The sequence below is a fragment of the Lactuca sativa genome, chromosome 9 (assembly GCF_002870075.4).
Source record: "Lactuca sativa cultivar Salinas chromosome 9, Lsat_Salinas_v11, whole genome shotgun sequence".
NCBI classification, from domain to species: Eukaryota; Viridiplantae; Streptophyta; class Magnoliopsida; order Asterales; family Asteraceae; genus Lactuca; species Lactuca sativa.
The window spans coordinates 22,644,504-22,652,300 of record NC_056631.2 but is presented as its reverse complement, the minus strand read 5'-3'; the positions used below and the strand labels follow the sequence as shown (position 1 = coordinate 22,652,300).

The 7,797-nt window shown below is 33.4% G+C and overlaps 1 long non-coding RNA gene across 2 annotated transcripts; it reads right to left on the bottom strand.

Annotated features, from left to right (window-relative positions):
• Positions 1–1,297: 1,297 nt before the first annotated feature.
• On the bottom strand, positions 1,298–6,884 carry LOC111882603 (uncharacterized). 2 transcript variants are annotated; one of them, XR_002847206.3, is made up of 6 exons: positions 6,763–6,884; positions 6,289–6,511; positions 5,782–5,890; positions 4,255–4,349; positions 2,160–3,376; positions 1,298–1,473 (listed from the first exon to the last, which is right to left on the bottom strand). It is a non-coding gene; the product is annotated as an uncharacterized LOC111882603 (long non-coding RNA). The 2 variants fall into 2 exon arrangements; XR_002847205.3 differs by having other exon boundaries at positions 1,299–1,473; positions 6,289–6,553; positions 6,763–6,882.
• Positions 6,885–7,797: the final 913 nt, after the last annotated feature.

Here is a 7,797-nt window from a genome sequence, read left to right as displayed (position 1 = left end):
TAAGATTCGGGACCTAGACGAGCCCCAATCTGCCCTGAAACTATCCCGGCCCTGAAGGCCTCAAGATGACGGTCCATGAGCTCTACAATGGCCTCTCTAATCGATCCGAAAATCACCGGAGTCTGATCAATGATGTTGCGTGTGATCTCTGCAGAAATGAAAACCCTCATCTGATCATCAAGCTGCCCGACTCTAAAGCCCGAGCCAGATCCCTCCTCGACGCCTGAACTGCTAACTGGTAGCTCGCGCAATGTCACCATGTTGAAAATATAACAATTCCTGATCAATTTACACACTACTGCTGAGGGATTTCTCACTCACTTCACCATTCCCTGGTTTCGTCTTGGTCCCTCTTGAATCGAGTACGGATCCTCTGCTTTCAGTAGTATGGGCCCCTACTACCTTCCACATCTATCCGTACTTTCCTCAAGAGTTACCTCAACTCCACCAAATCACATCTACTGATCTCTGCTACTCCCATCCTAGGCTTGCCCTAGGGAACCTCCGACTCCACCCAAACCAGTCCTCAGCTGCTGAAGGCCTCCTTGTAATGCCAACTAGCCATCACCTGAATACCATCACCTGTGACGAGGCTCAGATAATCCTTCGAGTAAAAGACTCGTCCCTACAACGGTTAGACTCAGACGAGAGCTGCGCAATAGGGCCAAATCCAACACTCTGAGATTATTCAACCCTGATCACATGTGACGTGACGTATTCACCTAACGGCTAACTCCCATCACTCAGAGTCCCACAAAGCACAAAGCAAGCAGCATTCGGATAAAGGAAACATACTCAGGCAAAAATATTCTCATAACAAGAAACTGCACTAGCATACAATGCTAAGCTCAAACTATCAGGCATAACCTACACAGGCTATCCTATTACTGTCTACTCAATACTAGCATGCAATTCTTATCAAGCTGAAACACATAAAGCAGGCACATAAGGCATCATCCTAGATCCTTAGTCCTATTCTAGCATGCTGTTCTACTGAAGCTGGAACTAAAACTGAAACTGAACTGATACTGATAATCATAACATAACTTGTATGGGTAATTTGGGAGTACTTACTTGAGCTCGGCTGATCGCATGCACCACACCCTTATCTTGTTTGAAAATTCCTTTCTTTCTAAGTGCTTTTCAAAATCTCATTCGAAAACATTTTTCTGTTTGAAAATCTTTTTATCTTTCCCTTAGTTTGAGTTCAGATGCACCCGGAGGTGTATCCGAATCCCTCAAACCAAGGCTCTGATACCAACTTGTAACGATCCAAAAATCACAACTAAAAATTTCTTTTAAAACATTACTAAATTCATATTTATAAAAAAAACCGTTTCATAAGTCATAACATAATTTCTCGAGTATTAAATCAAAACATAACATCATCATCAGAGTCAAACGTTCCCAGGCTAACTGACTATGGTGTGTGCACCGCAATCTTCCCGAGCTCCTCTTTTGAAAACCGAGTACCTGAAATCAAAACTGAAAACCGTAAGCACGAAGCTTAGTGAGCTCCCCCAAACTACCACATACCATACAATACATATAAAGCACGTACTGGGCCTTGCCCACTGCATCGGACCGAGGTCCGGACAAACTGGGGCCTTGCCCCCTCCATCGAACCGAAGTCCGAAGCTGACTAACTGGGACCTTGTCCCCTACATCGGACCGAAGTCCGAAGCTGACTGACTGGGACCTTGTCCCCTACATCGAACCGAAGTCCGAAGCTGACTAACTGGGACCTTGTCCCCTACATCGGACCGAAGTCCGAAGCTGACTGACTGAACACAACATAGCATAACATATCAATTAGCACAAACACATAAACCTGTCTTAGCCACGGGCGTCAAACATACTAACTACTACATCGGACCGAAGTCCGAAGCTGACTGACTGGGACCTTGTCCCCTACATCGGACCGAAGTCCGAAGCTGACTGACTGAACACAGCATAGCATAACATATCAATTAGCATAAACACATAAACCTGTCTGAGCCACGGAGGCGTCAAACATACTAACTACTACATCGGACCGAAGTCCGAAGCTGACTGACTGGGGACCTTGTCCCCTACATCGGACCGAAGTCCGAAACTACAGCTAACTGAACGGGCCGGCATTGTGGCCTTAGACTCGTTCCTACTGGAAGGAAACTCACCTGAACTGCTGAGCTCTGCTAATAAACCTCTGGCTGCTACTCGACAATCTCCTGAACCGCTGTTCCTCTAGCTCTCCGAGCTGTCAGTATCCATATAACACTTAGTCCAACTGACCTCCAAAGGTCAACTAGGTCAACTCTGGTCAAGGTCAAAATCCTGGTCAAAGCCAACCTTCCAGGTCAACCCTACTCGCTGAGTCCTCCTAATGACTCGCCGAGTTCATATGCTCAGGGTCTTTCTATTCGCGACTCGACTTGCCGAGTCAGTCTATGAATCGCCGAGTCCAACTAGTTCCAAGTCCTATCCTGACCAACTCGCTGAGTCACCACCCGACTCACTGATTCGAGTCTCAACTCGAAGGGTTTGGGGTTTCGCGACCTAACTCGCCGAGTCCACTAATAGACTCACCGAGTTCAAGGCAATCTTCAACCAACCTCATGCATTTGAAACTACCAAGACTATTCATCTTATATAATTTAATTTATGATTAATTGAAATGTTGTGATTTGTAACTTCCAAAACTCTTCAAATCGTATTATTTAATTAATGGGTTAAATGAAATATTTGGCCTATATAAGAACATTGTAGCTTGCATATTGCATATATGTCAACACAAAGTGATAGATTATATCGGTAAAGTTTGAAGAGTTATGCGAATGGTTTCATGGATGTAAGAGAAAAATTACAACTTTTCCAAATGTAAATGCAAAGTAAATGTAAATATTGGTGCATGCAAAGTTTTATATATTAACCAATTTGGGTATGTGTTTAAAGGTATACTTGAGACAATTTTTTTAATTTTATGTGTTATGGATCTTTTTATAATCACAAGATGATGAAGTGATACTGATAATTACTTCTCATGAGCTTTTGGTAAATCAATCTTTAAGCTATTATCAGTTAGAGCAATTACCTTTTTTAACATGTATGTATCTTTATGTCATCTTTCTCTTTTATGTTAAGACAGTCTATATTTCTATCTAAGAGAACATTATTCAACATGTATTTTATGATATCTATCTTCCTAATAAAAATCTCTCTAAGGTGCCACATATCCTTCTTTTACACCACCCTTCTACCACGTGGCATTCTCTCCAACATTATACTCTCTACTTTTCCCGCCCACTAAATCAGTGCATCAATCGACATTCAATTCCTACATATCTGCATTTTAGTGTTCCTTATTTGAAGGATATTATCTTATATCCTAAAATACCTGCAATCAAAACCATAAAATCAGCAATGGTTTTAGGTTAACTAATATTAATATTTCCGAAATCCTTACAAAAAAGGAGCTCATAAGCTACCAAATTTATACTACAATAATTATCTCATAGAAAATGTATCTACATTTAAATTTCAAATCACATCTATTGCTAGAATTTCAAATCATAAGATTACCTGCCGCAATCAAATTTAAATTTATATTGATTATATGCAGAACCTTTCAATCACTAAAGATACGATTACAATTCCGGATTTATAGGCTAAATATTTGTATATTCAAATTAGTATATGATCAATTTCTTATTCCTTATTTCTCCATTCCTTATTATTACGTACTCTCATCATTTTATTGCAGTTATAAAAGCCTTTCCACAGTAACAATTTATAGAGCACCTTTGGATTCCTGATTCTTGAATTCTATAGAGCAACTCCGTATTCTACAACTTTTCATTCATAGAAGTTCAAACCATCAGGTTAGTTTATAATCATCTAAAAATTAATGATTTAGCTATTGATTATATACGTGTTCTTAGGTATCTGTTATGACTCGAAAGTGTATTGTTATAAACATGTAACATTTATGACAAATGCACTTTTACTTTCTTTCTTTTTCATTGTGTGTTTTTTTGTGTTCTTCTATTTCTCTTATGTTCTTTTTATGTATCTTCTGTTTCGAACTAATGTTCTGAAATTGTATTGAATGTGACTGACCAATCTGCCAAGTGCCAACATTACATTTGAAGACCAATATGCCAACATTCAAAGATATTATGGATGTTTGAATTTAAAAACATTAATATTAATGTATTTATCCTATTATTCTAAGCAAACATAATGGACAAAATAATATTTAAAAACCAATCATACCTGAAGGAATATTGCCATGATTCACGGTAGAAAAAAAAAGTAACGACAGATTATTGAAGACATCACAAGTTGGTGGCAGGTTGATCACAATATACCTAAAAAACATAGGAATATACTTATATAAATTTGGAATCTTGCATAAATAAACCAAATTTGTAAGAAAAATATAATGCACTTAAACTAAAATGTCAAACTAAACGCTACTGTGGATTTTTTTTTTTGACTTATTCCATCTTTTTTTATAATTCTATTTTTTTTACATTGTTATTTTATTAGAGTACATTGTTTTATATTGCCCTTTTAAACCAAGGGACAAAAAGGTCAAATTCCTATAAAAAAACAAAAGATAAAACACTCATTCGTATTTGTGAACTCCATTTGCTTCGTACATTTGCTTCATACAAGTTCAACACATCACTTGGGTATGCTTAATTATTTTATATGGAATGCTAATAAATTGTATAGTACTACATTAAAACAAATTTTATAAGAGATAAGAATGATTGCCGGATTTTGGAATAAAATATTAAATAGTTTTATTTCTCATCTCAGCCATTTAGAAATTATAAATACCAACATAATCCCAGGAAAAAATAATACTCATTCTTTTTCAACTCATCGAGCCTATACACATAGAAGAAATGTCTTTTTGCTTCACACAACTAAGATTCAACGGGTTAGTGTATTAAAATTTTCCCCTTTTTTTCTATTGGCGTTGATTTACCACATAATGTGTGTGTGTTTGTATGTGATATTGAAAAATCTTACTATCTGGCTGTGTTTAAAAAAAAAAAACTTTTTATCCATTTTTGTAATGTGTATTCTACTACATGGATCATTTTTAACCAAATAATCCAACTATAATAACATCTGACTTTTGAAAATGTACTTTTAATAGCAATGAACTTTAGAATATTAAACAGTTTCATTTTAAAATAATTCTGAAACTAAAAAATGGCAGTGTACGTTAAAATGGTCACATTAAGGCATCCTACTTTGAATAATCTATAAAAAGTATGTCGCTATTTCCCAAAATGTTTAAAAGTACTCTGAATTCATAACTATTTATTTCTAGTCGACGCTATTTTTTTTACATTATACATATTTTATATTTGTTGCATTTTCTAAATTCATATCTACTTTTTTACTTTATAAATATTTTATGTTTATTGCATTTTTTGAGTTAATATCTATTTGTTTCTGGTTGATGCTATTTTTTTTTATCAAAAAAAACAAAGTACATTGCTATTTATTTATCCATGTTTTGGTGTTAAATGCATCAAATAGCAATATGCTTTAGAAGTTAACCTTCAATAATTATAAAAAGCTCAAATCTCTCAATTATTTATTTATATTGTCATTTTATTATACAGTATCTTATTTTCATATTTTACCCATAATATCATTCTACTTTCATATTATTTTATAGGACTTGAGGATTTGCTTAATCTGCTCAAACGGGGTATAATCTCCTTAGTGAATATTTGTTGAATGCTATACAAGTTGTTCTATTTTGGGGGTACTAACCTTTAGACAAAGTTTCCCTAGACGAGAATCCAGTTTGCCATAATATGTAGTTGGAAAAATCTTCTCATCCAATGAGTGTAAGATATTCATTAACATGAAGAAGAGTTACCTGAAACAGAAAATTCATCGCCATAAATGATTTATACCATCAGGCATCCGACGCATCAGTAGTCAAAAATAGTTAAATTTGGTGAAATTTCTCCTTTTTTACTAGATTCTCACACCTGATATGAATTCATTTACTTTATGCTTATATTTAGCTTTCAAAACTATTTGATAAGGAGTAATCACATTCTTGAAAAGTATGGTGGTGAAACAATACTTTTAAAAAAAATAATTAACTGAAAAACTCATTACAATAGTATGTAGTTAGTAATCTACTTCACTATTGGTGCCATGTGTTAAGAGGTAAATAGAATCCTAGATTGGGTGTATAATTTTTAATCATATAGATTATCTTGAAAAATACAATTGCTATTTTTTCTTTATAACTTTATCGACATATACCTTTGCCTTTGTAATCCTCCAGTGACTAATAGCTAGAACGGCGACAACAAATTGGTGCACCCTTTGCTTGTCGATTCCGGTGCAACAAACGGTATTTGGTTTGAAACAAAATACACGAACAGCAGGAGGCACTGATAATTCAATTTCATGACTGTATCCCAACTTTAGAAACAATAAACGCCCTTCTAATTTCTGCCATGCTTTTGAATCCAACTACGATTATCTTTAAAAAAATGAATGAATTGAGCTTCCACTTTATGAATCACTGTTTGTAGACACAACATCATCAAATCCTAAACTCTATCGGTTACATAAACAATTCGATTTGATGGTTAGGTTAAATCAAAAATCCAGAATTGATGATTTTCTCGATTAAAGCCCAAATTAACCGTTGAAAGGGGAAATCAAGAAAAACAAACCATGCATGCATCTGATCTTAAGTTTTATATCTACATACAGAGAGAGGGTACATACCTTAAGGTTGTCGGAGAGAGTTATTAATGTCATCAGTAGTGTTAGAAGACAAGCAATCGCCTGAGGAAACAATTAACGAGACGATGTCTCGTGGCCACTGTGGCTTTGAATCGAAAGAAACCTTCATCTTTTACCAAAATTTAACTTTTCCCCTTGTAGTTTTAAAATATATATACATGTTTATTGTTACTTTTTTTTATTAAAATGTAAATATAACATGTTTATGTTTAGTAAAGTGAACATCACATATTCATTTAAGAATCAACATAAGTATCATAGGTTAATAACTACCAAAATACAAAAAAATTTGGAATTGTAAAAATATGAAGTTTGTAAGGATAATATAATTACACCGTAATCAATATTTTTATTTGAAAGTTTTATATTATCATGTTTTATTCTAATTTCTTTTTTGTTTTGAAATAATATTTTTCTATGTAATTTTCTATAACCTCAACTAATACTCTCTGCATCCATTTAAATTGTTAAGCCTTTCATATTTTTAACTTCAATTGGTAAAACATTATTTACTTATTTTTAGTTTAAGATATAATAATGACTTAATTTTAGTAAATTACATTTCGTATATCATTTTAGTTTATAAGTGATTGTGTTTGGTTTATATTACCGTCATATTTAATTTGTCTTATCGGTTTATATATTTATTTTAAAACAATAATATAAACTTACTAACATAACTTCTAAATTTATAAATTAATAGGCTTTTTTTTTAATATTTGATTAGTCATTTACGAATTCAACTTATTAATAACGTTTGTATTAATAATTTAAATGTTTTATTTATTTAACTATAATTTAATGTGTCATTCAAAACTTAATAATATCATTTTATAATATATTATGGTCAATAATTTTATGAGTCACTTTAATTTATATATATCATTATACAAGATGAATATTTGTAATTAATTTATACTTAAAAAACGTTCTAAATATCCTCAAAGCATTTTAAATATTAATTATAACCATACATTATAAAATTAAAGACATAATATAAATATGTAAACTAATAAT